Source organism: Ammospiza nelsoni, chromosome 8 (assembly GCF_027579445.1).
Source record: "Ammospiza nelsoni isolate bAmmNel1 chromosome 8, bAmmNel1.pri, whole genome shotgun sequence".
In the NCBI taxonomy this organism is placed as follows: domain Eukaryota; kingdom Metazoa; phylum Chordata; class Aves; order Passeriformes; family Passerellidae; genus Ammospiza; species Ammospiza nelsoni.
The window spans coordinates 30588986-30604248 of NC_080640.1; positions in this window are offsets into that span (position 1 = coordinate 30588986).

Here is a 15263-nt window from a genome sequence, read left to right on the forward strand (position 1 = left end):
GCCAGGCTGACATTTACATGTTTGCTCACTGGCCAGGTCACTCATTTATCCAGAGGAAAAAGGGGAATTCTTCAAAGCTGCAAGTCATGCTGCAGCTTACCATTTTCTTTCTTGTCTACAATTTTCTTTCTTGTCTACTATTTTTCACCAAAAGGGCTTTAATGGAAAGTTTCACAAACCGGGTCCCTCTTTTTGCTTTTTTACCCTCCATACACCTGAACCCTTTCCTGGAGGATTCTGTCAGTCAGACATGAAAAATCTGCTTGGATATCCTGAAATAGGGGGGGAGTGCAGTCTAACCATGCAGAAATAAGGCATGAAGCCTAAACTTCCATTTGGGTCTTCTGAAATTTCCTAAGAAGGAAAGTCTGACTGAGCTTCAGCAGGTCAGGTAGAGCATCCTGACTGTTGGGAATATTGGGATGTAAGCGACCACCAGAAGTAGATTCCCTTCATTAACTTTTGCAGGAGATGTAATAATTGCCCTGGGGTAGATGTCTAAACCTTACCTGGCAGTGGTCAGTGAATTCAATCCACCTTGAAGCTCCCTGAAACTGAGATTAACTGAGATAACTGATTTAACTGAGATGTAACTGAGATTTAACTGAGATAACCTGTACATGAAGACTACACTGCAGAGAATGTTTGCCATGGACATATTTTATGAAAAATCCTTTTGACAAGATTTTTTCTCCTGAGAAGCTGAGAAGCCTCAGAAGAAAAGAAAAACAACAATTATCTGCTGCTGTGGAATGCAACAGGTGCATCTTTGATTGGTCCATGTGAGTTGTTTCTACTTGATGGCCAATAACAGGTCCAGCTGTGTAGGGACTCTGGTCAGTCACAAGATTTTTTTATCTTTCCTTTCCTTTCTAACCTTCTGATGAAATCCTTTCTTCTATTCTTTAGTATAGTTTTAATATAGAATTTTCTTTTAATATAATATAAATCATAAAATAATAAATCAGCCTTCTGAAACGTGGAGTCAAGATTCTCATCTCTTCCCTCATCCTGAGACCCATGCGAACACAACCACAAATGTTCATTAATTTTTTATGAGGTTTTCAGGCTTTATAACCATGACAGCGTATAGAAATATTTTCTTTCAGGTCAGATAACTTGATGAATGCCTGGTGAAAGTGTTGCCTGTGATGGATACTCCCACAAGAAAACAGAGGGACAAGTATGGGGGTTCTGAAAGAACATGGCAACAGAAATGAGGAAAGAGATCATCACTTGTGATATGTGGTTATCATAAATGACTAAACATATCCATGCAGCTCTGCACGTGTTAAATTGTGTTTAATTTCTTCTGATGGTGTTACTGTGACCACACTGGAGATAACTGTGTGCTAAAGGGAGAATGTTCAAGCAGACACTCCAATGGCAGAGATTGCTGTCCAGAGGGAGGAAGGAGGCATTCACTATGCAAGCACTGGGCATCCACACAGGGAAAAGTCTCCCAGCAGTGACTCTCCCCCTACCCTTGGCTTTGGCAGCTGGGATGCTCTGAGACAGTGCAAGGTGCCTGTGCCAAGGTGCTGAACCTACTGAGACTAGAAATGTATTCTGGTTTGTGTGATCCTATGTCCTCTAAATGCACCTTCTCCTCCACCAGGAGGAGGCTGAATCATCAGCCTGGAGCTAAGAATTCACCCCAAACACAGGGGATTTTGGTTATATTTGACATTTACTGCCTGTTGTGAGGGCTCTCTGGGCAGTCCTTGCCTTCAGCCTTTGGGTCCTCAGCAGATTTGCCTTTTTAAGGGTCCTTTTCTGCATTAGATTTTATTCTTTGTCATTATGAAATTGCAGGTTCAATCTGAAATATTTTGGGTGGCGCATTTATTCTTGTATTACAGACCAGTTTTATTAATGTATTTTCTGCCTCATTGTATGGCTAGTCCTCACCTGTGACTTTGGACATCTGGGGGCACAGAGCAATTCTGCACAGCCTCTTTCATCTGCAGCACACCTGTGAAAATGTGTTCTTGTTCTCCAGCCCCTACTTCTTGTTTCATTTCACTATTTGTAAAAAACTGGGGAAGAACAGCTTTTCCCCCTCCTTGCTTAAGAAAGCTGCCCAAGGCAAGGCTTTAGTGCTGAAACTGGCCTGACTGAAACTCAGGTTTATAATTTTTGCAAGAGTAAATTGTTACCATGCTCCAAATGGCATTAATTAGATCTGTGCAATGCTGAAATGATTCTTTCTTTTTCCTCTCTGTGCTCTGGAAGTTACAGTAGAAGGAACTTGTTAGTTAGTTACTGTTTTGTCATGATGGTGTTTTCTCTCCAAAGCAGAGATTGGATGCTTTGTCCTGGTATTTTCATCCTCTTGTGTGCATATCTCAGGTTTGGTATGTGCTGAACTAAAAGCTGGGAGCCAGGCAGTTTCTGTCAGTGCTGTGACAGGTTTCACAACACTGGGAACAAACTTGGCTGTGAGTTTTTCTTTTCAAACCACACATCTCTATTAATTTGCCATTCAGGAAGTAGGGGGTATTTTATAGTCATTTATAGACTGAATTTCCCCATGCTGGAGACTGCTTTGTGGAATTTGCTGTTAAACTGCCTGCAATAGAAGGCCACTGCTGCTGTTTGGGAAAGCTTTAAACTCCAGCCCACAGAGTTACAAAAGTGCAGGTTTCCCTGTGGCTGTCAGCCTCTCATCCAAAGAGGGAGCCCAGCACACTTGCCCCAGTGCCACTGGAAGTGAAAAGCAATGTACAAGCAGTAAAAGCAGCAGGATGTTACACCTGGAGCAGAGATCCAAGCTCACCTCTGGTAATTGGTTTAAGTTCCTTCCAGTTATTTCAGCTGAGCAAGAGGCTGCAGGGAAGTGTGTTCTCTGCATGCAGAGAACTTCAAAACCTGCACCGAGGCTGAGCATTACATCTTAGTTCAGATCATTCACCCAACCTGCTCACCTTTTTTACTCTAACATAAGTATTTCAAGCCTTCTGTCAATATTAGGTGACTCTGTACAGAATATGCTGTCAGATTTTCCCTCGCTGTAGATATTCAAGGATCCCAGACATAGCTGGAATTATTTGAAGTTAACAGATAATGATGATTCACCCATTAAGCCTGCATTCCTCTGAAGTTAATTCACAGAAAAAATATTCCTTCTCTTTGAAAAGGGAAAGCTCTGCTAGTGATTTATGGCACATTGACTTTGCAGGTGTGTAGAGCCAGTGTTATCCTTTATTGAGGTAAATGTTGGATTAGGGATATGTTTCTTCTCAGTGCTGGGAATCCCTGATTTGTTTTATGGGCTGGGATGTCCTTGCATACCAAGTGCTCTCCAAAGGTGACGTGCTCTGTGTGACAATGCTGTGAAACTGCTTCCCACTCCTGGTCTGGGCTCTGCTTGCCTTGCTGCCTGTGTGAGGGAGGTGATTTGTCCCAGGGCTGTGCTGGGAAGCACAAGTGACAGCAGGTAAAGCCCTGCCCAGCCCAAGTGTCACTTCCAGCCCAGGGACAGTCTGTCAGGCAGAGGCTCCTGCCTGGAGCTGGGTGTGCCCTGCAGCTCCCAGCACTGAGGGCTGCACCCTCCGTGCCCCCTGGCAGCTGGGAAAGCCCTGCAGCAGCACACACACTGCTGGGGGCAGTGAGAGATGGGCTCACACCAAGGCTACAGCTCAGTCAGACTTTGGAGAGGTTCACCAGGGTGATTCTTCCCTCTCCTGTTATCCAACATCACTCACTGATGGGTGCAGTGTCAGGGATGTGTTTCTGCAGGTGCCTGCAGAGCCTCTGCTGCCCTTGCCTTGCCTTGCCTTGCCTTGCCTTGCCTTGCCTTGCCTTGCCTTGCCTTGCCTTGCCTTGCCTTGCCTTGCCTTGCCTTGCCTTGCCTTGCCTTGCCTTGCCTTGCCTTGCCTTGCCTTGCCTTGCCTTGCCTTGCCTTGCCTTGCCTTGCCTTCCCTTCCCTTCCCTTCCCTTCCCTTCCCTTCCCTTCCCTTCCCTTCCCTTCCCTTCCCTTCCCTTCCCTTCCCTTCCCTTCCCTTCCCTTCCCTTCCCTTCCCTTCCCTTCCCTTCCCTTCCCTTCCCTTCCCTTCCCTTCCCTTCCCTTCCCTTCCCTTCCCTTCCCTTCCCTTCCCTTCCCTTCCCTTCCCTTCCCTTCCCTTCCCTTCCCTTCCCTTCCCTTCCCTTCCCTTTCTCTCTGTCTCTCCTTCTTTCTTTCTCTCTGTCCATTCTCTTCCTCTCTCTCTTCCTCCCTTTCTCTCTTTCTTGTCTGTTTTTCTGGGTTTTCTGGCCATAAGAGTTTTTGGAAGCAATCAATTATTTGATTATTTTCATTTCTCAAAGCATCTGCTGGACAGGTTTTCTTCCATCCCCAGTTCTGGTATCTCAGCTGAATGTTGCTGTGTAAACAGGCCTGTTTTGAAGGCAAACACAGAAACAAATTTGGTTCCAGTTGGAAAAAAATCCTCAGTGATGCCTTGGCTGGAGCACGTGGAGCCCTCTGATTACATTGGAGGGGTGTTTAAAGGTGATGCTGATTTTCCTGCTGGGCTGGGTTATTTGGGGGCTGTGGTCTGGAGGGTTCCATGGGGGAAAAGAGAAAGTCAGGACTGCCTTTCCTTCTTTGCATGGAGATCTTTGCTTCAGAGAGACACAAACACCTATGGGGCCACCTGCCCACTGTCCCTGGGGGAGAAAACTTGATGCTCTTGAATCATCTAAAAATAATTGGACCCAATGGCTTTAATCACAGAGGAGCTTTTCAAGGGGTAAAGCAATCCCAGATCCATCAGGAAATGTATCTGGAATCTTCACTGGGCTGAGGGGGAGCCAGTAAACATTGCTAGTCTGGTGATTGACAAAAGAGGAGGGAATGGCTGAGCAGGAGAAAAATTCCTGCCCTAAATAAACTATTTTTTGAGCAGCTCCAAGATAATGAACCTCTGACAGGTGGTCAATAAGAGGCAGCATAGTTTTGTCAGAATTAAATTCAGATTAAATCACAGCAATCAGATTTTTTCAGTGCTAATGCCAGAAGTCTTCTTAGAGGGAAAGCAAAGAGAGTTCTAAGCTTGGGTTCCAGCAGAGAGGGAGCTTTTGGCAGCTCTGCCTTTGGCATTCCCATAAGGAGAATAGATAAATTATTATAAGCTGTCTGTGGCTCTCTTTTAAAATGCAAGGCCTCTCCATAATCCTGATTCCTTCAAGGCCTGGTCTTGGGACACTTCCTTGAATGCTGAAGTAGCTAACAAGATACACACTTGCAGATAATACTGGTTTAAAGGGGATACAAGATTAAAATCCTTAATTTTAGCAGAAAATAGAGGATTAAAAAGGAAGGTGGCAAGTTTGAAAAGCCATCTGGCCTTAAAGGAGAGCAGGATTCAGGGTGAAGTTAAGCTGTTACCCCTGGGTGGGAGCAATCATCTGCTCAGAGCCAGGCCAGGGGAAACCCAAGTCCTTCCCATCCTCAGTGCCCACAGCACATCAGATTCCTGCTCTAGGGTTTCAAACACACCAAATGGGATGCAGGCTGGACATGGGGAAGAATCTGTGAGTGGCAGGGAGGGGTGTCACACTGGAGCTTGCAAGGTAATTTGGGAGGCCTTCATTACTCTCTGAGAAGTTTCCAGCAGAATTTTTAGCAAGAGGAGAAACAACATCCCCCAGGAGTCCTTTTGATTGAGGTCAGGCAGGTTTCAGAGCAGGGAAAGAGGTCAGGTGGCTTTTCAGCTCCAAGGTTCCATCCCTTTCACATGCAGGGACACTAATTTCCAGCTGCATTTTGTGTACAGGGAAATAGCTTCTTCCAAACTCCATGTGATTGTGCCCTTGTGCCTCTCTTTTGTAAAAGGATAAATGTGGCTGTTAGAGTGAACATTTTTGTTTCACTTTTTATGATACTGCCAGATGCATTGTTCTTTTTTTTCTCTTTTATGCTCTTTGAAAAGTATTTTGCCAGTTTTTTGATGGTCTATTAAAATTTCTTAGTGTTCCTAAAAGCTGTAAGTTGTTTTAATAATTTTTCTTGGTTGCTTTATCTGTGAAAGTTTTCTTCTTCTCTGTTTACCTTATTTTTTTCCCTGTATCAACTTCTCTGTTCTTTTAGTGGCTGTGCATAGTGTCTTCACTTCCATGGGATTTCAGAAGAGAGAGGCAGTACATGATATAGCTGAGCCATTTTCTTCCATCTTAACTTTTCAGAGAGGAAAGCCAGTACATGATGCAGTTGAGGCATTTCCTCCATCTCTTTGTGACATGATGACTTCTCTTTCTTCATCTCCTTTTCCCTCATGAACTACTTTTTAAAGATACCTTCTTTGATATATCTTAAAATTATTTTTAAATCAGGGATGATCATCATTAACTAAAGATCTTGGCCCTCTAGTCTTGCTCCACACTCGAGTTAGTTGCAGGGGGATGTCTGTGCTAAAGAACAAACTCTGTGGAAATTTCTGGTGTGCTGATCAGGAAATGTTACAGATCCTTCCCACCAAGAGTGTTATTGTTCAAACCAGACCAGAATGGCAAGAACCAGGCCTTGGTGAGCACCAACCATGAAAGCAGATGTTCAGACAAGCTGCCAAGTGGGTACAAAATGCTGCTCACACACACATGCACTCTGAAATACTGTAAATATTATCCCAGAGAAAATGATGACAGATTTACATCTGCACAGCCTCACACTGCTACTGTAATGCTTTAATAACAAAAGACTGCAGTGCCCACGGTTTCCTTCCCACTGGAAATGGAGCAGACTGCAGCATATGCCGGCACTGAGAGGAATTAAAAGTAGGCTGACATTCATTATTAACATTTCATTCACAGTTTAAGTATTAAACACAAGAAATTTCCTATTGTTTCTCTGGGAAAGCTAACTGCTTTCTGGGGCTAATGGCAGGAAAATCAGCTTTTTGTGCTGCTGGGCCCTCCCAGGACCTCCAGGCCCTCTGTGGCTTCTGGGCTACCCTGCTGTGGGTTTCAGAGCAACTCAAACATCCTTATTTCACCAAAAATAAAAATGCTAACAGTGATGGCTAGGCCAAGGATACAAAATGTCCTGCTTTTTAGACAAGTTTCAGATACTCCTGGGGGATATGAAAGATTTTGTTGCTGGGTTTTAGCCGTGTGTGGGTTCTGTGTTTCACCTCTGTGGGTCTCATCACACGAGTGAGGAGGCTGCAGGGACAGACAAGATTTGGGTTATTTGGCTTGGAGTCCACAGACCATTGGTGTGCTGAGCTGAAACTGGGGGGTTTGGTAGTGAAACAACAGCACAGTCTGAAGGCAAAAGTTTCTGTGTAGAAAAATGAAGGAAAGCCTCCTGATTCCCTGCATGGCTCAGATATCACACCAAAGATTTGTCATTTTAGTTCTCTGAAATCAGAGAATTTGGACAAGCAGGATTCTGCTGATAGCCAGTGATAGTGGGATAGCTAGTGCATCAGCGTCCCAAAAATCAGTGTGGGATCATTAGCAAAATGCTCATTCACAATCAGTCAAAAAAGGAAAAGAAAACACAGCCTAGTTTTGCATTGCCACAAGAACGTTCTCTGAGGGTCTGTAAAGAGTGGTTTCAGTTTCCAGCACCGCTTGCCTCCTTTGGAGATCAGGGTGAGCTGTAGCAGGGAAATAAATGTTTGTGTTGGGATTGCTTTCAGGGCAAGCCTTCAGTGCTCAAATACTTTGTTTAGCACAACAAGTCATTCACTTACCCCTGCATTCATTCAGTCATTCATTCATGCTTTTCTGAAAGGGCTTTGCTGTTCTGTATGTACTGTGAGATCCCTTGGCTCACTTTCCAATTTAGGAAGGGCTCTCACAGAGATTTCAATGACAGCAAACACCACAAACTGCTCCTGCTGCTGCCCTGCCTGCAGATTTTGGGATAGTCAAGGACAGAAGCAGCTGAAGGTTTATTCACAATGCACAAAACTCTAAAAAAAAGGTTTTCCACATCCTCAGCAAATGACAACTGTGTTGTCTTTTGGATGCCATTTTGTGTTCTAATCAAAGAAAGGAGGGTATTTCTGGCATTTTCAGTATCAGCACCTCATTTGACTGTTATTTTTTCCCCCTCTATACTCAGCTAAAAAACTGTTGAGCTTTATTATTCTTAAAGAATATTAGGTCTTGCAGCCCAGACTTACATGGGATATTTATATGTTTGGCTTGGATGGCTGCCTATAATCCATACACTTCAAAGTGAATTTCCCAGAACTGGAGACAGTCTATGGCCTGCAGCATTATGGAAATTTCCTTTTTTTTCTTTGCATATGAAGGGAGCTTTTAGGGCCAGCATTACTCCCATGGGCTCTTTGCCTCTGCCTCTATAAAGAAGATGTTTCCTTGGACAGTTCTGGAGGTCTCTTATCACCTCTCTTGGACTGAGAAGCCAGGAGAAGTGTTACCTCTGGTAGTTTGTGTCAGAGGAGCCCAAGAGATTGTCTGGGTTGGAGCTGGGAGAGCTTCTGTGGCCTGTCAGGTCAAGGAGCTCACACAGATTTTTCTGCATTTCATGGCTCTCTCATGTTCAGAGACACAGGAGAAGTGAAAAAGTGCATTTCCAGCCCCATGATAGCCACCTAAATGTATATCACATGTACTAGTGTATGTATAAAACATACACTAGTATAATATACACTAGTAAAATATACACTAGTAAAATACGCACTATGTATAAAACTTACACTAGTATAATATAAACTATTAAAATATACACTAGTAAAATATACACTGTATAAAACATACAATAGTATAATATACACTAGTAAAATATACTCTATGTATAAAACATACACACTACAAACAGCTGCTGCTGCAGCAAGAGACAAAGAGCTTTAGAAAATCACCATTAATGAGTTCCTGGTGCCTGGTTTTGTGTTTGGTGTGTGGAATAGAGCCCTGAATGAATCAGGGATCGATTCCATTTGCTCTGATTTAGTTAAATATATCAGGCCGAGCTATAAATACTCCCTGTGAATTCCTCCAGTAGCATTATTTCTCTCTTTGTTTACCAATTGCTGTAACTATCCTGTTAAAGATTGGTCACTGCAATGGGGGCTCTAATCAAGGTACCAGGCTCCTAATTGGGTGTGCTGGCTGTCACACAGTGCACTCATTAGCACTCCTGTGCATCCCTGTGCTTTATCTTGGAGCACTTTAACAGGACAAATGGAGAGTCCTTCTCCAGATAAACTCCAGCCAGGGACATGGGACACTTGTCTGAGAGCAGAAATCCAATGTTTAAATCTTTGCTGCACATCCTTGAGAGGCCCTTTGGAACAGGGCTTTCTTCATCACCCACATGTCATTAGTCCTATGGAGTTTCCATGTTCATCTGGCCTTTTCAAATTTTATTGCTGCTATTAAAATTCAAGGAATGGAAATAAATCAAGGCTTGGGGAGGATTGACTAATCTGCTCTTTTTTATGTGTTTTTTTTTTTTTTTTCTTATGTTAACTTGGAATTCTTAACTACAGGTGAACTTTAAAAATTATTCATTCACGTGGCAGGAGTTTGAAGGGATTCAAAGCACCTGCTTTCACATCACTTAAGGGGGCAATATTCTATCAGCCCAAGTTCATTGAAAACTTGCTGGAGGTTCATCTGGAAGGTTCATGAACCCTGGCTGCTCTGCCTTGGTTTTCAGTCTCAGCAGATTCTGGAATGCACTTGCAGCAGGTAAAAGAATGCCCTGGTGTATTATCAGTATTAATAAACTTCCTCTATAAACAAAAATGCTTGTAGGTGATCTCTAAATAGTCCAGCAGAGAATATTCATTAGGTGAAAAAACAGGAACGTAAAACTTGTGTTTGCAAGGCTTAAACACTTAGAGGTATTTGCATAAAAGCCCTACACAAATCCTACCCTGCAGAGCCTTATTCTGACACTCTTCCAGTTACAAATTCCGTGTTGGATTTATTTAAGGCATTATCTGCACCATCAGAGGGAATGGAGGTGACAGCAGATACACAGGGGAAGCAAAGTGTGGCAGTGAGGGGGGCCAAGGTTGGGGACAGGGCTCAGAGAATAGGGACAGGGCTCAGGGAACAGGGGCAGGGCTCAGTGGACAAGGACAGGGCTCAGCAAACAGGGACAGGGCTCAGGGAACAGAGACAGGGACAAGGGACAGGGACAAGGCTCAGGGAACAGGGAAGAGGGGCAGGGCTGAGGGGACAGGGAACAGGGCTCAGGGGACAGGGACAGGGAACAGGGATAGGGCTCGGGACAGAGAACAGGACAGGGGAAAGAGAGCAGAGACAGGAAACAGGGACAGGGCTCAGGGAACAGAGAGCAGGGACAAGGGACAGGGCTCAGAGAACAGAGAACAGGGACAAGGGACAGGGCTCAGGGAATAGAGAGCAGGGACAAGGGACAGGGCTCAGGGAACAGGGCTCAGGGAACAGCCCTGCAGGGGCAGCTGAGCAGCACAGCTGGCCTGGCTCACCCCCTGCCAACCCCTCTGTGCCCAACTTCAGAACCCAAACTGGGCAGAAATTTGGGCCCACTGAGAGTAAAAGGCCAGTCAGGCCATGAACAGCACCTCAGTGTTCTGGTGTGAGCTGCAAGCAGTATCAGCAGAAGGCAGTAGAAGAAAAGGAGTCAGAAAGCCATAATGTGTGACAGAAACCATAGCCATGACTGTCTTTTATTCAGGTGTTACATCTGCCTGTAAACAATGGATTGCAGGCTTCTTTGTACAGAAAATTACCTTTTCTGCCTGAATAACTTGGGAAAAGATAGCGCTCTCTCTGCTGCCCTTGATCTGTCCTTGCATCTTGTAGTTCTCACTTGCTGGAGGAGCTGGACCAGACTGGGAGCATTTTCTCAAGAAGCTGTCAGGAGGCTAAAACTGGGCTTAATCAGGGAAAGGGAGCACTGTAATTTACATTCTTTGATGAAGGTATTGCACAAAATAATATTCACCCTGATTCTTCATATAAAACTGTCAAAGCTGCTTGATTTTGGTGTTTTGAATCTCTGAAATGGTTTTATTCTTCTCATCCAGAAATGGTAACAGTGCAATTCAAAGGAGGATTGCAACTTTCCTGTATAAAAAAAGACAAACCTTTGTTTCAAAGAATGCTTGTATCTCTAATGTGTATCAAGAGATAAATGCTGATCACTTTTATAAATGTCAAAATACATTCATTCAAGTCATTGTCAAATTCTAGTTTCACTCTTAAAAGAATTTCTGAAGGGATTATTTGGATTATTTCTTCATCACAGCAAAATGATATTTTTTTAAAGAGGTTTTATCAAATAGCAGTCTTTTAAAATTTTTTAAATAAAGGTTTCTTTGCAGATGCTGAGTGCAGCAAATTCCAATGGGATGAGGGATTGGTTCCTGAGTCAGGAGCTGGTTTAGCTCTGTGCTGTGGAGGGGAAGAAGCCTCTGGAGCAAACTGTCCCTGTCCAGGCTGCACTGAATTCCACCCTGGCTGGTTCCAAGGTAATAATAATTATTATTTTAAGAGTTTCAGCTCAGTGTCTGTAACATTGCAAGGTACATGTTGGATTTTTCACTGTTCTTACAGCACAGTGCCAAGAGCCCTCTCTGCCTGCAGAACTGGAGAACTGTGCAGGGCAGGAGGAGTTCAACCTCTCTCATTCCTGCCCATCCCACCTTCCGGGAGTGATCTGTCAGTTTTATTTCATTTACTTTTATTTTACTTTGATTTGCCCAGGGGTTGTGGAGAGGTTACAGAATCAGCTGGGGTTGGAAGGGAGGACCTCTGGAGATCATCCAGTTCAAACCCTCTTTGAGGGCAGAGTCACCTGGAGCAGGTGGCACAGGAATGTGTCCAGGTGGATTTGGGTTGTCCCCACAGAGGGACACTCCAGGACCTCCCTGGGCAGCTGTTACAGGGCTCTGCCACCTTCAACATAAAGAAGTTATTCCTCATGAGGAAAGCTTGGAAAAGTTGAGGTGGAACTTTTTGGTTTTGGATATTGCTTCTTGTCCTGTCTCAGGGGACCACTGAATAGAGTGTGGGATTGTCTTCTTGGGACCAAAAGGACAGGTTGTTAAAATAGCCTCTAGTAGGGACAGGGACACTGAACTGCTGGCTCTGGACAGGACCCAATGGGCCCTGGGTGTGCCAGCCATGGGGTGGCCACAGGCCAGGGCAAGGACTGTCCCCTATGCTGGCCCTGCTGAGGGACCCCAGGGCTGTGTCCAGGTCTGGCCCTCCTGGCCAGAGAGCCCTGGAGGGGCTGGAGCGTGTCCAGGGCAGGGAATGGAGCCCCAGGAGGGGCTGAGGGAGCTGGCAAGGGGCTGAGCCTGGAGCAAAGGAGGCTCAGGGGGCCCTTGTGGCTCTGCACAACTCCCTGCCAGGAGGGGACAGCCAGGGGGGGTCGGGCTGTGCTGCCAGGGAACAGGGACAGGACAAGGGGAAAGGGCCTCAGGCTGGGCCAGGGGAGGCTCAGGATGGATACTAGGAAATATTTCCTCAGCAAATGAGTAACGAGGTGAGAGTCCCTATCCCTGGAAGTACTCAAAATATGTGTGGATGTGGCATTTGGGGACATTTTTAATGGTGAACGTGATGGTGGTACTTAGTTGATGGTTGGAGTGTAGGATCTTAGAGGAGTTTTCCAGCCATAAAGATTCTGTAATTCCATAAATCAGTGAAGGGTGGAGGGCTGTGGTGTGCTGACATTTTCAGAGGCAGGGACATATCCACTACCACTGAGAAACAAAAGCTCTCCAGAAAGAGTTCCTTCAGACAGAATCTGTGTGGCAACTGCTGATGGCACTACACAAGTTGCTTTAACGTCATTGTCCCTTCCTGAACTTGGTGGGCCATATGTGTTTGGAGAGTGCTGTCAGGTTTGAGGGGGGCTCAGCCCTGTCAGTGTGAAGCTCTGTGGCTCCTCACAGCTCTCACACACAAAGACAGGTGGGCACACAGACTCTGAAACAAAAGCATTGGTGTCTGCACATCCCTTTTTGCATGTGCCAGTGCTGAAAACAAATCCAGAGGCATTTTTCAACAGTTTGGCCCATAAACCTCTCAGTTTGTGCAAACCACAGGGGATGGTGAGAGAGTCTAGATTAATTTTGAAGATTTGGCATATGAGATTCAGCTTGCATAAATTTGAAGGTAATGTGTGCTTGCAACAACAATACAAACCTCTCATGCTGCTGAGCTTTAAACTTTCCCCTTCCTCTGAGAAAAAGAAATTCTCGTTGTTGCTGGTAAAGCCAGCAAAGTGAAAATCTCTCCAGATCACATCAACAGTAGGAAAAAGCAAAAATTACATCTTCAGCTCATTAAGGAATGGAAAGCAATGCAGAGAAAGTTAAGATTTTATTGTCAGTGACAGTCATGAACCTTTGTTTGGAACGTGAATTATTTCACACTAAAAAAAAATACAGAAATAATTCTGCAAAGATGCAGAGGACAGCAAGGCTAATGCCATGGTTTTGGATCACTCCTTTGCAAGATCTGTCTTAAATGAGAAGAAACAAAGAAAAAAACCAGCCTGGATTCCAGGAATCTGTCATAATTCAGTGGAATTGATGGCAGGCAAAGAAAGTGAAATGGAAGGAATATTTCATTAGGGCACACACAGCCAACCTGTGAAGCTGCAAGCCAGTCAGGGGGAGAGCTGAACATCACAGCTGAGTGTGGCTGCTGGTTTTTGGCTAAGGCTGGTGGGGTTTTTGTGCCCAGCACTGATAGGCATAGTCATGTCTGTATAGAGGGGATCAAATTGAGCATAGCTGGATGCAGGATGGAGTAGAATGAATTGAAGATAAGGTGCTTGCCAGAAGTATCAACAAATAAGTTTTCTCTACAGAAAGAAGGAAAAAAAATCCCACAAATTGTTGTTACCACTGAATTATTACAACAGCTCCCCACTTTTATCCTGTTGGCACTTTTTCTACATCTCCATCCCCCAAAAAGGAGTTTGTTTTTCAGGGAACCTCCCTATGTGTCATGTGGTTCCAAGTGTCTTGCCCTCTCAAAAATGCAGTTATTCCTTGAGCTGTGAGGAAACAATGACTGAGGCAGTGTCATATTCATGGGGCTGCTTTATTTTGTTTGACTTTACAAATATCTAAGGGCAAAAATCAAAAATCATTTTTCTGAATGTGTTTATGGAGGATGGGCTTTTGCTCCTGTAGGATTTATGTGCTAGCTGGACTTTGCTGTTACTACTTTCCTAATTAAAGCAGATTGGCTTTTGTACCAATCTTGGTACAAAAGTACAAATTTATTTTTGAGGAACATTTCTTTCAGTTCCTATGGGGAGATGATTTTTCCCTAAATGACCTTGCTTCCTATTTCCATAGCAGCTGGGAATAAAGAGCAGTGAATTCATTAGAAAACTTCACACTGACTCTGGATCACACATCAAGAGTAAACCCAAACACAGAGAGGTGAACCCAACCTCTCTCCCCAAAATCCCAGATGCTAACAGAATAAAATATTCCATTGAACCAAGCTTGGTGAACCACCACTGACACTGATGGGTGATCAAGGGCAAAGAGAAGTGTTTGTCCTGGGGGAGACTGGACACTGTGCAGCTTAATTAAGCCAGAATTAGAGTTCTTATTTTGCAGTAGTGAATTGTCATGCAAATACTGAAAGTCATCTCCTCATGTTGTTACTTCTCCTAAATTTCTCCCACTAAAGCCATGGCAGAAGGAAACATTTCCACAAAAACTTGCTGTTTGACCCCTTGGTCTCTACATGCTGCCCTGAGCAACTTTAATTCACTAAAAGAAATCAAATATAGCAAAATGTGTAAATAAATAATACTGCTGTATTTTCATTGAGTGGGAATAATTAGGGCATATTCCCAATAAGCAGGGAATTACAGAGTCCATGAGGTTGGGAAGGACAAATCCAGCTCCTCCTGCACTGCCAAGGCCCCCACAAAATCAGGTACCCAAGTGCCACCTGTACAAGTCTTTAAAATCCCCCCAGGGACAGTGATTTCTCCACTGCAGCCTGTTCTAGTAATGGACAAACCTCTGGAGAAGGAGTTTTTCCTAACAGCCTAGAGGAATCATCATAGGATATAACAGAAGGATGTGGAGGGGAAAAAAAGCCAAAGGATTCTGTGGACCTTTATTCTAGATAACATTGTGGATTAATAACTATCCTAAATTGTCCTTTAATTTGGGACTACAAAACTGAACATACAGAGAATAAACATTTCAAGGAGAGCAATGGGAAATAGAACTCAACTGATCTTGTGGCTGCACATGGAAACATGGAAAATAAGATGAAACAAAATGAAGCAGTTTAGTTTTCAGTACAACCCATTAAAATATTTCTGT